The 21,708-nt window shown below is 33.4% G+C and overlaps 1 long non-coding RNA gene across 1 annotated transcript; it reads right to left on the bottom strand.

Moving 5' to 3' along the window:
• Positions 1-2,560: 2,560 nt before the first annotated feature.
• Positions 2,561-21,467, bottom strand: LOC134700337 (uncharacterized). Its single transcript, XR_010103841.1, has 5 exons — positions 21,404-21,467; positions 11,643-11,892; positions 10,527-10,857; positions 9,444-9,776; positions 2,561-4,629 (listed from the first exon to the last, which is right to left on the bottom strand). It is a non-coding gene; the product is annotated as an uncharacterized LOC134700337 (long non-coding RNA).
• Between the last annotated feature and the right edge of the window lie 241 nt (positions 21,468-21,708).

Genomic DNA, 21,708 nt, shown 5'->3' with positions numbered 1-21,708 from the left:
AAAAAAATCAGGATAATTAATAAAAAAGAACCATTTCAAGTAAACGATAGATCACCTATGACAACAAAAACCTGTCTGAGAGTTCACAAGGACTTGAGCTATCTATACTTAATTATCTAATTGAACATCCTTACTACACACATATGTTTTGCATCATTAAGTGTGGTTCCAGGTGGTTGCATTGTAAGGTTAATTAACATTATCTCCGATTTTTTAGACTCTCATTCATATTTTTCTTTAGAAGACAAAGCATTGTCTTTCAATGTTTTGATTAATTGATTTAGATGCAAGACCTTCTTATAAATATGCGTGGGTCTTGAAGTTAACCAATTTTGATAACTTATCGACTTGTAGGAGTCAATATTTGCAACGTTTTGAATCTGGTCAATTATTTCTTGCTAAACAATATTTGACTTATTAAAGTCGTATTTTGTCTTGCATTAAAGGGAGACAAAACTTACATGTACAAATTTAGACCTCTATGAGTCAAAAGCAGATTCAGACTTATTTATGTCTGAGCTCTGACTGCTAATGATCCAGGGACTAGCTCAATTTTCTTCCCAAAAATCACTTCTTTAAGTATCATTATTTTATTAACCTTTACTAATTTCAACACCCCCGAACAGTGGAATTTTTTATTGTGAACAGTAGAATTTTATTACATAATCTGAAAGATGAAATCTTGAACTTCACAGGAAAAATACTACCACTGCTGGGAAAAATCTGTCAAGAAAGTATCAGTTCATTATGTAAAGCCATTATTAATTTATTAAAGCATTTTTTCAGCTAAAATAGAATTTCAGCTAAATGATAGTATCAAAGGCATAAACCTTACTACTTTAAAGAAGCAAAAAGTTTATTTTTTGCAATTTTACTAATTAAAAGATATTATTTAAACCTATGTGTTTAAAATTTTGAAAAAACTACAAAATCCCAATTTGTGACAAAACCTCGAATTTGCTACTCAAATAAGTGATTTAAAAATCATTTATTTCAGTAAGTCCCCTGACTGTTAAATAGGCACATTTTGTGATATTTTAAAATCATGTTTAGGCTTAAACCACTTCTTGAAAACAATTAATTTCCATTTTTTGAGTCTGATTGAGTTCTATAGTCATTTACCATTAAAAATACTTGCATCTCATATGGTTACAGCACATAAAAAAAACATTAATAGGGTCTTACCAAATTTATTAAAGTGATAATTGCGTCTTTTGCCATCATACAGCTTTAAATGCAAAACAAATAGAAAAAAATGATTGTGTACATATTTAATATTAACTTTTATTGTGGGATTTTCTGGTACAGTGTACTGAATTAACCAACAGTATTTAAAACTACTTCAGTTTAGGCCAAAAAAAAATATATGTCTGTTTCCTGTTTCCCTACCAACCCTGACTCAAAGCCCCCGACCCTAGATCTTTTTATTCAATTCCGGAAAAAAATTGTTTCCCGTCCCATCCAGATCCTTATTTTACTATACTCAAACAATCAAAATGGCAAAATGCTGCTCCAAACACAAATGTGCTACAAATCAGTTTAAAAAATGTTGGCACTAGGAGGATTATTCAATTAAAGCTTCTTTAAACAGGTCAGGACCACTACCTTATATGGAAATGCATAAATTAGCATACTTACATGTTCTCGCACATGTAATTGTTTATTTACATGTGACGCAATTTAGTTTTACCTAGGTTTTTGACCAATCCAATAAATGAGTCATAATGCATGATGGACTACTACGTGTTTACATTCCACCAAGAACACGTGTTATTTACTGAAATACAACACATTTTTTCGTGCAATGCGGGATTCACAATTTCGCTTAGTTTTTAATTTTGTGTATCCTCATTTATAGTTCGTGATATAAAGTATTACTTCCATGCTCAGATTAACGAAGAGTTGTTTCTATGCGAAGAAAAAAGGGGTTGAATTACCCGATATATAGTCATTAACATGTTTGATGATGGCACAGAGATTTTATGTATTTGTCCACCATAAGCAACGAAACAACATGCAGCGAAAAAACACAATTACCCATTAGACAAACTTACATATGTAAAGTAAGCCGTCGATGACGGCCGATGTTGATATTTACGAGTACAGCAATCCTCGTATAGATACTTAAAGGCAAATGAGGGATCCTGGAATTTTGTGTTCGTAAAAAAAGCGAAGAAATATTTACATACATGGCAGTGTTAACAAATTTTTGTTGTCACATTTCAGTATATGGCACTTCCAAACTGTTCCCTTTGTTTTGAAGGTAGTTAAGTTAGCAACTGTAGTTAAAGTTTGTTCGTTTTCAACGGGCTAGGACATTTTCCAAACTGAATAAAAGCATTACAGCTGATTTCTTATATCTGCAAAGTAAAACTTTGGTTGGATTGGTTGCTTTGTTTGTATAGCTGTTTATTAAAGCTTTGTAAATAAGATTGACATATTTAAACAATTTATATATAGGCATAGTTTAACTTGTATATTTTATATTTTGCACAGTATACAAACAAAGCAAGCAAGCTAACCAAATTTGTGCTCTGCATGCATTATGAAATAAGCTGTAATGATTTTATCCATATGTATGTGCGACAAGGTGGAAAATATATATGTTTTGTGAAAATTGCAGCGTTTGATCTATAATAAAAAAGAAGATGTGATATGATTGCCAATGAGACAGCTGTCCACAAGAGACCAACATGGCATAGAAATTAACATTTATAGATGCCTGTACGGCCTTCAGCAATGAGCCCATACCGCATAGTCAGCTATAAAAGGCCCGATATGACAATGTAAAACAATTCAAACGAGAAAAGTAACGGCCTTAATCATTAAAAAAAAAAAATAAGAACAAAACACCAATATGTAACACATAAACAAACGACAACCACTGAAATACAGGCTCCTATACAATATATTTTTTTTTCTCGGATAGATTTCTTGTCCTTTTATATATTTAATTGGGCCGGTTTTTTTTGTTTTTTTGTTTGGATTGATTTACACAAGTTATTAATAGCTTACTTTTCAGCATTGAACCTATAACTGCTTACTTTACTAAATTGTGTCTTTGTTGGAAAGATGTTTCATTTGGCACTCATACCTCATCTTCCTATTTCTATATACAAAGCACGTTTAAGAAAAAAAAATAATAGGTAATATGGCACCCACTATGATCCAGAGACTTTTAATATTGAGAATATTTTACATATGTCAACAGAACAGCAGCCGAACGATAAAATACCTCTGAGGTATATTTTGTGATAAAATTAGCAACAAACGGATATAATCGATGGATGAAACTATAAAAAAAAATGTATTGAGCTATATACCGTACCCGCTTAGTGGCGGATCCAGGAAGCGGGGGTTCCCGGGGATGGACCCCCCTTTTTTAGACGATCAGTGCGTTTGGATCGGCACATGTAGTTGAAACCCTATCCCCTATTGTCCAGGGTTAGAACCCTCTTTTTAAAATGACTGGATACGTCCCTGCCGCGTTCTTAACACTTATTCTTAGCATACTGAATATTATGATGTTCTTACTATTAGTTCAGGTCCTGATAAAAAAAATACACATTCAGTAGAGAAAGAAGTGTTTCAATGAAATTTTTCGTGATTTTCTAGTCAGAAATGATTTTGGAATGACATTATACAGGTTTAAAAGAGCTCTAATGATTTTCTTACTGGACAGTGGTCACTTCATTGGATATTTCATTGTCATGTCGTGAAATTAATGCAGGTTCAATTCATAACAATGCACAAAACCGGTTCAACTACTTTTGAAAGGCGAAAAAGAAAGTCGAATAGTGAAGCCAATAAATAATATTTTTTTAATCTGAGCATGCAAATTGAAGATTACGTTATATATTTTACATTAAATATATTTGCAGAATAAAAACTTTGGTAATGAGAGTCCCAGACAGTATATTAGTTGACTGTTTTCCCACTAATTCCACGTGTTTTAAGTAGTAGTTTACTCGTAGTAGCCCACAATGCATTGTAGTTCATTGAGTCGATTGGTCAGTTTTTCAAGGCCATATTGGCCTTGTGTTTTTGAAATTACTATGCAAATATATTCTGACGTCAGAGAATCTAGTGTTCTCGACCTGTTAAAGAGATTGTATGATTTTAGGGTACAGCAACCTAACCAAACATGACATTTAACCATCTGCAAATCTGACAGGGAGTGCAAAAAATAACTTTAAAAAAAAACCCCGACCTACTGACCCTGATTTTTTTGCCTTTGCAGCAGGAAACAGACATGTATTTTTTTTGGCCTTATTGTTTCATGCATGATATAGAACCACTTACAACTGATCTCATGAAGTATATTCCCATTGTTTAAGGTATTAAATAGTCTCAATTCTTGTCACTATCATTGTTCTGTTGACTTCAGTGCTGAAAAAGGCTTAGTTATGAATAAACTAATATTTTTGGTTCATATGTTTCACTTTGTAGATCCATGATGCACTCAACTAAGTCTACATTTATTCACAATCAGTCTCATTTCTGTTCTCCACATGAGCTAGCTGTGTAGGCTGCATGTTGAAATTTTAGAATTGCCACACTATTGCTGATGAGAGAGGCCAGTTTTCTTATTTCTGTAGCCTGTCCTACTGTATCAACTATGTAGTAGAGCTATAAAAAAAGAAGAATTCATATATTCATTGTTACCAGATGCTTCGCAGGGCGTAGCTTTATACTACCGCAGAGGTTGAACCCTGAACGGTTGGGGCAAGTATGGACACATCATTCAAGCTGGATTCAGCTCTAAATTTGGATTGTGATTAAATAGTTGACACAGCATAGGTTTCTGACACAGAATGAATGTGTTCTAATGAACTTAAAAACTTTGTTTTCTCTAAGAGCAATTCACTATGCTGTTCAATATTAATCCTCTCAAAATAATGTTTGAAGAAATTTTCTTTTTATTTATGAAATTTCAAATGAGAAAAATTGAACCCAATTTTTTAATCACATCCCCCTTTCCCTTATTCCAAAACTAATCTCAATTAAAATATTCTAATGGAGTTTGCAACAATAACTACTCATTTAAATACATCATAAAATAAACTAAATAAAATGTAAAAAAACTGCTTGTTATCACTGAATGGTAAAGATTATTTAAATTTATCAGTTGGTAGTAAAAAGTGAATATACATTGTATATTGTATATAACAAAGATTTAAGTTGATTCTGGACAAAGAAAGATAACTCCAATCAAAAAAAAAATTGCAATAAGATATTTCTTGCTTACTATTTTGGACAAAGAAAGATAACTCTAATTGAAAAAAAATTTGCTATTTCACAATATTGTGAAATAAGATATTTCTTGCCATTGCACAATACTGTGCAATTGAAAAGACTTGCTATTCCACAATACTTAATATAATAATTTTAGATCCTGATTTGGACCAACTTGAAAACTGGACCCATAATCAAAAATCTAAGTACATGTTTAGATTCAGCATATCAAAGAGGCCCAAGAATTTAATTTTTGTTAAAATCAAACTTAGTTTAATTTTGGACTCTTTGGACCTTAATGTAGGCCAATTTGAAAACGGGACCAAAAATGAAGAATCTACATACACAGTTAGATTTGGCATATATCAAAGAACCCCATTTATTCAATTTTTGATGAAATCAAAAAAGTTTAATTTTGGACCCCGATTCGGGCCAACTTGAAAACTGGGACAATAATAAAAAATCTAAGTTCATTTTTAGATTCAGCATATCAAAGAACCCCAAGGATTCAATTTTTGTTAAAATCAAACTAAGTTTAATTTTGGACCCTTTGGACCTTAATGTAGACCAATTTGAAAACGGGACCAAAAGTTAAGAATCTACATACACAGTTAGATTCGGCATATCAAAGAACCCCAATTATTCAATTTTGATGAAATCAAACAAAGTTTAATTTTGGACCCTTTGGGCCCCTTTTTCCTAAACTGTTGGGACCAAAACTCCCAAAATCAATACCAACTTTCCTTTTATGGTCATAAACCTTGTGTTTAAATTCCATAGATTTCTATTTACTTATACTAACGTTATGGTGCGAAAACCAAGAAAAATGCTTATTTTGGTCCCTTTTTGGCCCCTAATTCCTAAACTATTGGGACCTAAACTCCCAAAATCAATACCAATCTTCCTTTTGTGGTCATAAACATTATGTTTAAATTTCATTGATTTCTATTTACTTAAACTAAAGTTATTGTGCAAAAACCAAGAATATGCTTATTTGGGCCCTTTTTGGCCCCTAATTCCTAAAATGTTGGGACCAAAACTCCCAAAATCAATACCAACCTTTCTTTTATGGTCATAAACCTTGTGTAAAAATTTCATAGATTTCTATTCACTTTTACTAAAGTTATAGTGCGAAAACCAAGAAAATGCTTATTTGGGCCCTTTTTGGCCCCTAATTCCTAAAATGTTGGGACCAAAACTCCCAAAATCAATACCAACCTTCCTTTTATGGTCATAAACCTTGTGTAAAAATTTCATAGATTTCTATTCACTTTTACTTAAGTTAGAGTGCGAAAACTAAAAGTATTCGGACGACGACGACGACGACGCCAACGTGATAGCAATATACGACGAAAATTTCAAAATTTGCGGTCGTATAAAAATTTAACCCAATTTTTTATTCACATCCCCCTTTCCCTTATTCCAAAACTAATTTCAATTAAAATATTCTAATGGAGTTTGCAACAATTACTACTCATTTAAATACATGATGTAAAAAAACTGCTTGTTATCACTGAATGGTAAAGATTATTTAAATTTATCAGTTGGTAGTAAAAAGTGAATATACATTGTATATTGTATATAACAAAGATTTAAGTTGATTCTGGACAAAGAAAGATAACTCCAATTAAAAAAAATTCTTGCAGATATTTCTTGCTTACTATACTGGACAAAGAAAGATAACTCTTTTTAAATTAAAAAAAAATTTGCTATTTCACAATATTGTGAAATTAGATATTTCTTGCCATTGCAAAATACTGTGCAATTGAAAAGACTTGCTATTGCACAATACTTAATATAATAATTTTAGATCCTGATTTGGACCAACTTGAAAACTGGGCCCATAATCAAAAATCTAAGTACATGTTTAGATTCAGCATATCAAAGAGGCCCAAGAATTTAATTTTTGTTAAAATCAAACTTAGTTTAATTTTGGACCCTTTGCACTTTAATTTAGACCAATTTTAAAACTGGACCAAAAATTAAGAATCTACATACACAGTTAGATTTTGCATATCAAAGAACCCCAATTATTCAATTTTTGATGAAATCAAACAATGTTTAATTTTGGACCCCGATTTGGGCCAACTTGAAAACTGGGCCAATAATCAAAAATCTAAGTACATTTTTAGATTCAGCATATCAAAGAACCCCAAGGTTTCAATTTTTGTTAAAATCAAACTAAGTTTAATTTTGGACCCTTTGGACCTTAATGTAGACCAATTTGAAAACGGGACCAAAAATTAAGAATCTACATACACAGTTAGATTCAGCATATTAAAGAACCCCAATTATTCAATTTTGATGAAATCAAACAAAGTTTAATTTTGGACCCTTTGGGCCCCTTTTTCCTTAACTGTTGGGACCAAAACTTCCAGAATCAATACCAACCTTCCTTTTATAGTCATAAACCTTGTGTTTAAATTTCATAGATTTCTATTTACTTATACTAACGCTATGGTGCGAAAACCAAGAAAAATGCTTATTTGGGTCCCTTTTTGGCCCCTGATTCCTAAACTGTTGGGACCGAAACTCCCAAAATCAATACCAACCTTCCTTTGGTGGTCATAAACATTGTGTTTAAATTTCATTGATTTCTATTTACTTTAACTAAAGTTATTGTGAGAAAACCAAGAATAATGCTTATTTGGGCCCTTTTTTGGCCCCTAATTCCTAAACTGTTGAAAATAAAACTCCCAAAATCAATCCCAACCTTTATTTTGTGGTTATAAACCTTGTGTCAAAATTTCATAGATTTCTATTAACTTAAACTAAAGTTATAGTGCGAAAACCAAGAAAATGCTTATTTGGGCCCTTTTTGGCCCCTAATTCCTAAAATGTTGGGACCAAAACTCCCAAAATCAATACCAGCCTTCCTTTTATGGTCATAAACCTTGTGTTAAAATTTCATAGATTTCTATTCACTTTTACTAAAGTTAGAGTGCGAAAACTAAAAGTATTCGGACGACGACGACGACGACGACGACGACGACGACGACGACGACGACGACGACGCCAACGTGATAGCAATATACGACGAAATTTTTTTCAAAATTTGCGGTCGTATAAAAAAGTAAATAAATAAGAAAATGTTCATATCATATGAAATAAATCATTATAACCATTGATAACAGGTATACAGTATATTCAGCTAGTAGTTCTAGTACTATGCTGAGGCTTATTTTACTTTTTTCTCTCTTTGTAATTGCTTTTTCCATATAATTTATGATATAAAATCATTGTTTAGTGAACATGATCATTTCAAAACCTATCAATTGAATGTAATTGTTTGTATTGGGATACAGAGTTATCTGTCTTGACATGTATTTTTGATTATTTCTGATTATTTTTAAAATCCATGTAAATACTATTTGCTTGCAAACAGACCTATACATTGACTGTGAATAAAAACAAATATAATACCACACACCTGTAGAATTCTTAAAAAGGCACATGTTGTGATATTTTAAAATAATATTTAGGCTTTAACCACTTCTTGAAAACAATTAATTTCTATCTTTTTAGTCTGATTGAGTTCTATAGTCATTTACCATTAAAAATACTTGCATTTCATATGGTTACAGCACAAAAAAAACCTTAATAGGGTCCAACCAAATTTATTAAAGGGGTATTTGCGTCTTTTGCCGTCATACTGCTTTGAATGCAAAACAAATAGAATAAATGATTGTGTTCATATTTAATAACTTTTATTGTGAGAGTTTTCTGGTACAGTGTATGAATTTACCAACAGTGTTTAAAACTACTTTAGTTTAGGCCAAAAAAAATATGTCTTTTTCCTGTTTCCTGACCAATCCGGACTCAAATCCCCAGACCCTAGATCTTTTCAATCAATTCTGGAAAAAAAATCTTTTCCTGTCCCATCCAGATCCGTAATTTACTATACCCAAACAATCAAAATTGCAAAATGGCTGCTCCCAGCACAAATGTGCTACAATTAAGGTTTAAAAAATGTCGGCATTGGGAGGATTATTTAATAAAAGCTTCTTTAAAGAGATTAAATGATTTTAGGGTACAGGAACCTAACCAAACATGACATTTAACCATCTGCAAATCTGACAGGGAGTGCAAAAAATAATAATAAAAAAAAAAATCCCAACCTACAGACCCCGATTTTTTTGCCTTGGCAGCAGGAAACAGACATTTTTTTTTTTGCCTTATTGTTTCATGCATGATATTAAACCACTTACAACTGATCCAAAGAAGTATATTCCCATTGTTTGAGGTATCAAATAGTCTCAATTCTTGTCACTATCATTGTTCTGTTGACTGCAGTGCTGAAAAAGGCTTAGTTATAAATAAACTAATATTTTTGGTACATATATTTCACTTTGTAGATCCATGATTCACTCAACTAAGTCGACATTTATTCACAATCAGTCTCATTTCTGTTCTCCACATGAGCTAGCGGTGTAGGCTGCATGTTGAACTTTTAGAATTGCCACACTATTGCTGATGAGAAAGGCCAGTTTTCTTATTTCTGTAGCCTGTCCTATTGTATCAACTATGTATACGTAGTAGAGCTATAAAAAAAGAATAATTATATTCATTGTTAAAAAGTAAATAAATAAGAAAATGTCCATATCATATGAAATAAATCATTATAACCATTGATAACAGGTATACAGTATATTCAGCTAGTTCTAGTACTATGTTGAGACTTATTTTACCTTTTTCTCTCTTTGTAATTGCTTTTTCTATATAATTTATGATATAAAATCATTTTTTGGTGAACATGATCATTTCAAAACTTATCTAATGAATGTCATTGTTTGTATTGGAATACAGAGTTATCTGTCTTGATATTTGATAATTCTTAAAATCCATGTAACAACTATTTGCTTGCAAACAGACCTATACATTGACTGTGGAAAAAAAATATAATACCACACACCTGAACAACTCTAAAAAAGACACATTTTGAGATTATTAAAAATCATGTTTAGGCTGTAACCAATTGTTGAAAACAGTTAAATTCCATTTTTTGAGTCTGATTGACTTCTATAGTCATTTACCATACACATTACAAGCATTGCATATGGTTACAGCACAAACAAAAACATAAATAGGTTTTGTAAGACCAAATTTATTAAAGCAATATTTGTGTCTTTTGCCGTCATACTGCTTTGAATGCAAAAAGAATAGAAAAGAATGATTGTGTTCATATTTAATAACTATTATTGTGTAAGTTTTCTGGTACAGTGTATGATTTAACCAACAGTGTTTAAAACTAATTTAGTTTATTGTTTCATGCATGAATTAAAACCACTTACAACTGATCTCAAGAAGTATTTTCCCATTGTTTGAGGTATTAAATAGTCTCAACTCTTGTCACTTATATATCATTGTTCTGTTGACTGCAGTGCTGAAAAAGGCTTAGTTATAAATAAACTAATATTTTTGGTACATATATTTCACTTTGTAGATCCATGATTCACTCAACTAAGTCTACATTTATTCACAATCAGTCTCATATCTCTTCTCCACATGAGCTAGCTGTGTAGGCTGCATGTTGAAATTTAGAATTGCCACACTATTGCTGATGAGAGAGGCCAGTTTTCTTATTTCTGTAGCCTGTCCTACTGTATCAACTATGTAGTAGAGCTATAAAAAAATAGAAGAATTCATATATTCATTGTTAAAAAGTAAATAAATAAGAAAATGTCCATTTCATATGAAATAAATCATAATAAGCATTGACAAATTATTGATAACAGGTAATCTACAGTATAATCAGCTGTTTCTAGTACTCTTTTGAGGCTTATTTTACCTTTTTTCTCTCTTTGTAATTGCTATTTCTATATAACATTGTATAATTTATGATATAAAATCGTTGTTTGGTGAAAATGATCATTTCAAAACTTATCAATTGGATGTCATTGTTTGTATTGGGATGCAGAGTTATCTGTCTTGATATTTGATAATTCTTAAAATCCATGTAAAAACTATTTGCTTGCAAACAGACCTATACATTGACTGTAAAATAAAACAAATATAATACCACACACCTGTAGAACTCTTAAAAAGGCACATTTTGAGATATCTAAAAATCATGTTTAGGCTTTAACCAATTGTTGAAAACAGTTAAAATTCCATTTGTAGAGTCTGATTGACCTCTATAGTCATTTACCATTAAAAAAAACAAGCATTTCATATGGTTACAGCACAAACAAAAACATAAATAGGTTTTGTAAGACCAAATTTATTAAAGCAATATTTGTGTCTTTTGCCGTCATACTGCTTTGAATGCAAAACGAATAGAAAAAAATGATTGTGTTCATATCTAATAACTTTTATTGTGCAAGTTTTCTAGTACAGTGTATGAATAAACCAACAGTGTTTAAAACTACTTTAGTTTATTGTTTCATGCATGAATTAAAACCACTTACAACTGATCTCATAAAGTATTTTCCCATTGTTTGAGGTATTAAATAGTCTCAATTTTTGTCACTATCATTGTTCTGTTGACTGTAGTGCTGAAAAAGGCTTAGTTATGAATAAACTAATATTTTTGGTACATATATTTCACTTAGTAGATCCATGATGCACTCAACTAAGTCTACATTTATTCACAATCAGTCTCATACATGTCATATCTCTCTCCACATGAGCTACTACTGTATCAACTGTGTAGTAGAGCTATAAAAAAAGAAGAATTCATATATTCATTGTTAAAAAGTAAATAAATAAGAAAATGTCCATATCATATGAAATAAATCATTATTACAGGTAATATATAGTATAATCAGCTTTTTTTAGTACTATGCTGAGGCTTATTTTACTGTTTTCTCTCTTTGTAATTGCTATTTCTATATAATTTATGATATAAAATCATTGTTTGGTGAACATGATCATTTCAAAACTAATCAATTGAATGTCATTGTTTGTATTGGGATGCAGAGTTATCTGTCTTGATATTTGATAATTCTTAAAATCCATGTAAAAACTATTTGCTTGCAAACAGACCAATACACTGACTGTGAATAAAAACAAATATAATACCACACACCTGTAGAACTCTAAAAAAGGCACATGTTATGATATTTTAAAATCATGTTTAGGCTTTAACCACTCATTAAAAACAATTAATTTCCATTTTTTTAGTCTGATTGAGTTCTATAGTCATTTAACATTAAAAATACAAGCATTTCATATGGTTACAGCACAAAAAAGACATTCATAGGTTTTGTTAGACCAAATTTATTAAAGCAATATTTTCTTCTTTTGCTGACATACTGCTTTGAACATTTGAATGCAAAAAGAATAGAAAATGATTGTGTTCATATTTAATAACTTTTATTGTGTCAGTTTTCTGGTACAGTGTATGATTTATCCAACTGTGTTTAAAACTACTTTTAAATTAGTTTATGTTTTTATGGATGATATAAAACCACTTACAACTGATCTCAGGAAGTATTTCCCATTGTTTGAGGTATTAAAAATGTTAAATAGTCGCAATTCTTGTCACTATCATCAATGTTCTCCAGCCAAAAAGTCGTTAATTCGTTCAGCCATGCACGGTAAGAGTATAACCTGGTACAAGTTCTGAATGGTTCAACTTCCCAGTGGTACAAGTTAACTATATTGGTACGAGTAAATGTGGTACTAGGTTTCGGTAGTAAGAGTTAACTTGCTTCCATAAAAACAATGAAAAATATAGTTCTTTGCTAGAAGTTGTTCCAATTTCTATAAATTTGTGCCATTTTACCTAAAAAGACGAATTTTTAGAAAATTTAGTTTTTCGCACTATGAAGTGATTACTCAAATGAGGGATTGTTCCTTGTTTGGGGAATAGTTCCCCATTTGGCAGGTTGTCCCCAACCTGTTTATTTGTTTTCGAAGAATCTCATGTCATCAGTCAGGGGACTTACTAGTACTGAAATAAGTGATTTTTAAATCACTTATTTGAGTAGCAAATTCAAGGTTCTGTAGTTTTTTCAATATTTTAAACACATCGGTTTAAACAACATCTTTTAATTAGTAAAATTTAAAAATATGAACTGTTTGCTTCTTTGAAGTAGCAAGGTTTATGCCTTTGATGCTATCATATACCTGAAAATTCTATTTTAGTTGAAACCAGATGCTCCGCAGGGCGTAGCTTTATACGACCGCAGAGGTTGAACCCTGAACGGTTGGGGCAAGTATGGACACAACATTCAAGCTGGATTCAGCTCTAAATTTGGATTGTGATTTAATAGTTGACACAGCATAGGTTTCTGACACAGAATGAATGTGTTCTAATGAACTTAAAATTTTTGTTTTCTCTTAGAGCAATTCACTATGCTGTTGAATATTGATCCTCTCAAAAAAATGTTTGAAGAAATTTTCTTTTGATTTATGAAATTTCAAATGAGAAAAATTTAACCCAATTTTTTAATCACATCCCCCTTTCCCTTATTCCAAAACTAATCTCAATCAAAATATTCTAATGGAGTTTGCAACAATAACTACTCATTTAAATACATCATAAAATATTAAGATGTAAAAAAACTGCTTGTTATCACTGAATGGTAAAGATTATTTAAATTTATCAGTTGGTAGTAAAAAGTGAATAAACATTGTATATTGTATATAACAAAGAATTAAGTTGATTCTGGACAAAGAAAGATAACTCCAATTAAAAAAAATTCTTGCAATAAGATATTTCTTGCTTACTATTCTGGACAAAGAAAGATAACTCTATTTAAAAAAAAAATTTCTATTTCACAATATTGTGAAATTACATATTTCTTGCCATTGCACAATACTGTGCAATTGAAAAGACTTGCTATTGCACAATACTTAATATAATAACTTTAGATCCTGATTTGGACCAACTTGAAAACTGGGCCCATAATCAAAAATCTAAGTACATGTTTGATTCAGCATATCAAAGAGGCCCAAGAATTTAATTTTTGTTAAAATCAAACTTAGTTTAATTTTGGACCCTTTGGACCTTAATGTAGGCAAATTTGAAAACGGGACCAAAAATGAAGAATCTACATTATAACACAGTTAGATTTGGCATATCAAAGAACCCCATTTATTCAATTTTTGATGAAATCAAATAAAGTTTAATTTTGGACCCAGATTTGGACCAACTTGAAAACTGGGCCAATAATCAAGAATCTAAGTACATTTTTAGATTCAACATATCAAAATTCCCAACCCATTCCTTTTTTGTCAAAATCAAACTAAGTTTAATTTTGGACCCTTTGGACCTTAATGTAGACCAATTTGAAAACATGACCAAAAATTAAGAATCTACATACACAGTTAGATTCGGCACATCAAAGAACCCCAATTATTCAATTTTGATGAAATCAAACAAAGTTTAATTTTGGACCCTTTGGGCCCCTTTTTCCTAAACTGGTGGGACCAAAACTCCCAAAATCAATACCAACCTTCCTTTTATGGTCATAAACCTTGTGTTTAAATTTCATAGATTTCTATTTACTTATACTAACGTTATGGTGCGAAAACCAAGAAAAGTGCTTATGTGGGTCCCTTTTTGGCCCCTAATTCCTAAACTGTTGGGACCTAAACTCCCAAAATCAATACCAATCTTTCTTTTGTGGTCATAAACATTGTGTTTAAATTTCATTGATTTCTATTTACTTAAACTAAAGTTATTGTGCAAAAACCAAGAATAATGCTTATTTTGACCCTTTTTTGGCCCCTTATTCCAAAACTGTTGAAACCAAAACTCTCAAAATCAATCCCAACCTTTCTTTTGGGGTCATAAACCTTATGTCAAAATTTCATAGATTTCTATTAACTCAAACTAAAGTTATAGTGCGAAAACCAAGAAAATGCTTATTTGGGCCCTTTTTGGCCCCTAATTCCTAAAATGTTGGGACCAAAACTCCCAAAATCAATACCAACCTTCCTTTTATGGTCATAAACCTTGTGTTAAAATTTCATAGATTTCTATTCACGTTTACTAAAGTTAGAGTGCGAAAACTAAAAGTATTCGGACGACGACGACGACGACGACGACAACAACGACGACGCAGACGACGACGCCAACGTGATAGCAATATACGACGAAAATTTTTTCAAAATTTGCGGTCGTATAAAAATGCTATAATAATGGCTTTACATAATGAACTGATACTTTCTTAAAAGATTTTTCACAGCAGTGGGAGTATTTTTCCTGTGAAATTCAAGGTTTCATCTTTCAGATTATGTAATAAAATTCTACTGTTCTCGATAAAAATTTCACTGTTTGGGGGTGTTGAAATTAGTGGGGGTTATCAAAAGAATGATACTTAAAGAAGTGATTTTTGGGAAAGAAATTGAGGTCTGATACTTAAACAGGTATCCGGTCGTTCCGGCCCCAAACCGATCTCGCCCCAAGTCACTCCAGCCCAAAGTCACTCCGGCCCAAAGTCGATCCTGCCAACGCCAATCCGGCCCACGTCGTTCTGAACCCAAGTAGATCCGGCCCCATTATAAAATATTGAAAACAACACGTTATTAATTTCTTGCGTCCGAAGCGCTTTTCTGGATTTACCTTCACTCATGCACCAGCCTAGGGGTGTTGTCGGTTATGCGTCACCAATCTAGAGATGTTGTCAGTTATGTGTCGCTAGCCTGTTGGTGTTGTCAGTAATGTGTCACAAGCCGAGAGTTGTTGTCACTAATGTGTCACTAGCCTAGGGATGTTGTCAGTAATGTGTAACAAGCTTAGGGGTATTGTCAATAATGTGTCACTAGCTTAGGGATGTTTTTGTAATAGTGGTGCTGTCAGTAATGTGTCACTAGTCTAGAAGTGTTGTCAGTAATGTGTCAACAGCCTAGTGGTGTTGTCAGTAATGTGTCGATAGTCTACGGGTGTTGTCTATAATGTGTCACCAGCCTGGGGGTAGTTGTGACGCAAGTAATGTGTCACCACCCTAGGTTTGTCAATTACATGTCACTAGCATAGGGGTGTCAGTAATGTATGACCAGCAAAAGGATATTGTATGTACACGTCAAGAGACTATGGGTGTAAATAATGGATGTTGTCATTAATGTGTCACAAGCCAATGGGTATTGTCAGTAATGTGTCACAAGCCTTAGGTTTGCAATGATATCTCACAAGCATAGGGGTGTTGTCAGTAATGTGTCACTAGCCTAGGGTTGTCAATAATATATCACTAGCCTAAGGTTGTCAATAATATATCACATGCCTACGGGTGTTGTCAGTAATGTGTCACTAGCCTAGGTTTGTTAATTATATATCACTAGCCTAGGGTTGTCAATAATATATCACATGCCTACAGTGTTGTCAGTAATGTGTCACTAGCCTAGGTTTGTTTATTAGATATCACTAGCATAGGGTTGTCAATAATATATCACATGCCTACGGGTGTTGTCAGTAATGTGTCACTAGCCTAGGTTTGTTAATTATATATCACTAGCCTAGGGTTGTCAATAATATATCACATGGCTATGGGTGTTGTCAGTTATGTGTCACTAGCCTAGGTTTGTTAATTCTATATCACTAGCATAGGGTTGTCAATAATATATCACATGCCTACGGGTGTTGTCAGTAATGTGTCACTAGCCTAGGTTTGTTAATTATATATCACTAGCCTAGGGTTGTCAATAATATATCACATGCCTACGAGTGTTGTCAGTAATGTGTCACTAGCCTAGGTTTGTTAATTCTATATCACTAGCATAGGGTTGTCAATAATATTTCACATTCCTACGGGTGTTGTCAGTAATGTATCACTAGCCTAGGGTTGTCAATAATAAATCACTGGCATAGGAATGTTGTCAGTAATGTATCATTATCCTGATCATAAAAAAAATGTTAATAATTAAAAAAGAAATACTAGAAAGGAAATTGTAATATTTGTTTCTGTTTAAGCCAATGAGATTTAGTGTACAGGTCAAATGGACAGCATTCATACAACTCAAGTATGTAGTTTCTCAAAATAGATTTATCATTATTCAACAAGGTTAACTGGATTTCCAACTGGGTAATCATACATGAATGTCATCATGTCTGCTTGTATTTAAATGGTAGAACTACGTTTGGTAACTTATCACTACCCTAGGGTGGTGACATGACTTCGTTAATTGGTCATTCCTGATAATAGACCAATACCCTAGCTATAGGCTAGTGACATGACTTTGTTAAATGATCATTTCAGATTTGACCACTACCCTAGGCTAGCCGTAAGCGATATGACTTTGTTAAATGATTACTGATGATAATTGACAACTACCCTAGGCTGGTGACATGGTCTTTTTAACTGGCGATTCCTTATAGTTGACCACTACCCTAGGCTAGTGACATGACTTTGTAAACGGGTGATTCCTGATTATTGACCAATACCCTTGGCTAGTGACACAAAATTGTTAACTGGTGATTCCTGATAATTGACCAGTACCTTAGGCTAGTGACAAGACTTTGTAAACTGCTCATTTCAGATAATTGACCAATACCCTAGGCTAGCAACATGACTTTGGTAACTGATCACTCCTGACAATTGACCACTACTATGGGCTAGTGACAAGACTTTGATAACTGCAGATTACTGATAATTGACATAAAATTGTTAACTGGTGATCCCTGATAATTGACCACTACCCTAGGCTAGTGACATGACTTTGTTAACTTATCATTCAAGATAATTGACCACTACCCTAGGCTAGAGACATGATTTTGTTGACTGATCAGTCCAGATAATTGACCAATACCCTAGGCTAGTGACATGACTTTGTTCACTGGTGATTCTTGATAAATTGGGCACTACCCTAGGCTACTGCCTAATGACATGGCTTTGGTTACTGGGGATTCCTGATAATTGACCACTTTCCTAGGCTAGTGACATGACTTTGTTGACTGATCACTCCAGATAATTGACCACTCCCCTAGGCTAGTGACATGGTTTTGTTGACTGATCACTCCAGATAATTGACCACTTCCCTAAGCTAGTGACATGACATTGTTAACTGATCATTTGAGATAATTGACCACTACCCAAGGCTAGTGACGTGACTTTGTAGTCTGATCACTCCAGATAATTGACCACTTCCCTAGGCTAGTGACAGGACTTTGTTGACTGATCACTCCAGATGATTGACCACTTCCCTAGGCTAGTGACATGGCTTTGTTGACTGATCATTAAAGATAATTGACCACTACCAAAGGCTAGTGACATGACTTTGTAGACTGATCAATCTAAATAATTGACCACTTCCCTGGGCTAGTGACATTACTTTGTTGACTGATCACTCCAGATAATTGACCACTTCGGTAGGCTAGTGACATGGCTTTGTTGACTGATCACTCCAGATAATTTACAACTTCCCTAGGCTAGTGACATGACTTTGTTGACTGATCACTCGATATGATTGACCACTTCCCTAGGCTAGTGACATGACTTTGTTGACTGATCACTCCAGATGATTGACCACTTCCCTAGGCTAGTGACATGGCTTTGTTGACTGATCACTCTAGATAATTGACCACTTCCATAGGCTAGTGAAATGGCTTTGTTGACTGCTCACTCGAGATAATTGACCACTTCCCTAGGCTAGTGACATGACTTTGTTGACTGATCACTCCAGATAATTGACCACTACCCTAGGGGAGTGCCATGACTTTGTTGACTGATCACTCCAGATAATTGACCACTACCCTAGGCTAGTGATATGACTTTGTTGACTGATCACTCTAGATAATTGACCACTCCCCTAGGCTAGTGACATGACTTTGTTGACTGATCACTCCAGATAATTGACCACTACCCTAGGCTAGTGACATGACTTTGTTGACTGATCACTCTAGATAATTGACCACTCCCCTAGGCTACTGAAATGACTTTGTTGACTGATTACTCCAGATAAATGGACCACTACCCAAGGCTTGTGACATGGCTTTGTTGTCTGATCACTCGAGATAATTGACCACTTCCCTAGGCTAGTGACATGACTTTGTTGACTGATCACTCCAGATTATTGACCACTACCCTAGGCTAGTGACATGACTTTGTTGACTGATCACTCCAGATAATTGACCACTACCCTAGGCTAGTGACATGACTTTGTGCACAGCTGGTGATTCCTGCTAATTGGCCACTACTCTATGCTTTTGATATAACTGATGTCTGATGACCCCTAGTCTGGGCTTTTTATATGACTTTTAAGGCATATATGATCACCTGAATTAGTGTACCTTCAATTGCAGCTGTCTTAAACTATTACCAATCTCTCCAGTATCTTTTTCTATAGATGAATATAGTCAACCTATGCAGTCACTCAAAAGTGTTATAGTCCATTGTAAATAAATACACAACACATAATAAGTAACTGGAAAGGTACAGCAGTTGCTGAAACAAGAAATGCAGAAAAATAAATACATGTACTCCTTGCACTTTACCTTTTTGTATTAACATGGTTTATAAGTGGACTACCGGTAGTGAAATTAATATATTTGACATTAGATTGATTTTATTTTAAATTGTCAGAATTCCCTTACTTCTAGTTTTTACTTAAAACTAAACAAAAATTAATCAGCTTACTTTGAACAAAATGTAACATTTGTAAATTTTCCTTTTAAGAGCATGTATATAAGTGTATTTAAATTATTAATAAAGATACTTCCTGTCTTCACAGGTGTCAGAGGTTTCAGTGGCGGATCCAGAACTTTTCATAAGGGGGGCCCGCTGACTGACCTAAGGGGGGCCTGCTCCAGTCATGCTTCAGTGATTCCCTTTATAATCAACCTGTACTTCCTGTCTTCACAGGTGTCAGAGTTTTTTCACTCTTTGTGTTTATCAGATTTAAAGAAAAAAAATACATCACAACAATAAAAGAATTTGAGTAGGCAGCTAAATATACATAATAATGGATTCTTACATACAAATATAAATGTACAATAAATGTATATGAATGGGGTGTCAGACTGTCTGGTTTACACCAGCCAGATGTCTGTATACATACATGTACCAAAGCATGTAACTGTGCACAAGATGAAACAAGCACACTAGCCCCCATCCCCTTTGGCCATATATTTATGGTGGGATCATAAGTAGTAGTAGTCTAGATAATTATGACAAAAAAACTTTCTAGACATCATATTTACTGGTCTAATCAGTTACTGAGTTAGGCTTATAAGGTTTAGTTTAGATACAAGTGTATATGTGTCTCTTAGACAGATTTAGGGGAGCAGGTTGGTTTGCCCCCCTCCCAGTGAGGAAAATTTGGTGGTCTATAAAGGGAATCATCCAGACATGACTGTAGCATAGGAACTGGACTACAGATCAGACATATAGCCAATAAATCTTCTGCATAAGGGGAAGTTTTTTTTCAAATGGATGTGGAAGATTGACCAGGACTGGAGCAGCACCCCCACCCTCCTTTCCGCATAGTTACTGTCGCTGGTTTGATATAGCTCTTCTGTATATATTTTCATAATAACATAAGGGTAGCCCTCGAATGCATAGGCTATTAGCCATATTTCGTTGTGTGACCCCCCCCCCCTTTTTTTAAATCGTCTTTTGAATGCCTATAACATATGCCGTCTCTGAACAATATTTTAGCTTATTCAGTATTCAAAGCGCTTATTATCTAATTTTCATATCGTCTCTGTTCCAGTGATATATGCCCGTCATCTTGGGAGCTTTTGAACATTTTTTTGTTGGTTTTTTTTCGCTTGCTGAGAGTTCTCTCAGATAATTATCGTGCCAATGACGTGATCTCGTATCTTGCGTTGCTTTATAAAACTCATGAATATTCATACTACCCTAGGCTAGTGCTACGTAGAACTAACCCCACGACCCGAAAGCATTAAACAAGTGATTTTTATGTCAGTATCCTAGATTCAGTACAAGGTCATGAAGGTCATCACCTGAAATGACCTGGTCATCCTAGACAACACAGATGTTGGCTCTGATAAGTTTAGAAACATAATTAGTCCCTGGAGCATTAGTATTCTATATTTAAAGCTACACTAATATCAAATCACTTCTTCTAGTGATAAATTTGTACTACTTAAATAGGTGATTATTTTTAGCCATGGCGTTGTCCATGTTGTCAGTATGTTTTGGATAAAATTTATGAGTTTGACTGTCCTTTTGGTATCTTTCGTCCCTCTTTTACACCTGTATACCAGGTATCTATGTAGTAAACACATGCAAATGTTTCGTGTTATTCATCTAAAAAGACTTACATTCAACTAAACATTCATTCGTCTTTAACCAGTATCAAACAGATGCGTTCCGGCTGAAAGTAGCATAATTTTGATATACTGCCAAAATGTGGCATACATGAATTTTCAGCTGACAAGTTCGTGAGAACATTCCCTGTACCGAAACATCTATAATATCAATAAGTACATTTTCTAACTTTTAAAAGCGACAAACAACAACACCCATAAATGAAACTGATCATTGAATACATAAAGATATAACAAAGAATGGCAAATAATAAGCTTAATTCATAAAATAGATAATGGAGTTGAAACAGAACAAAAAT

The sequence above is a fragment of the Mytilus trossulus genome, unplaced genomic scaffold, assembly GCF_036588685.1.
Source record: "Mytilus trossulus isolate FHL-02 unplaced genomic scaffold, PNRI_Mtr1.1.1.hap1 h1tg000138l__unscaffolded, whole genome shotgun sequence".
Lineage (NCBI taxonomy): Eukaryota > Metazoa > Mollusca > Bivalvia > Mytilida > Mytilidae > Mytilus > Mytilus trossulus.
This window is presented reverse-complemented; position numbering and strand designations above follow the sequence as displayed.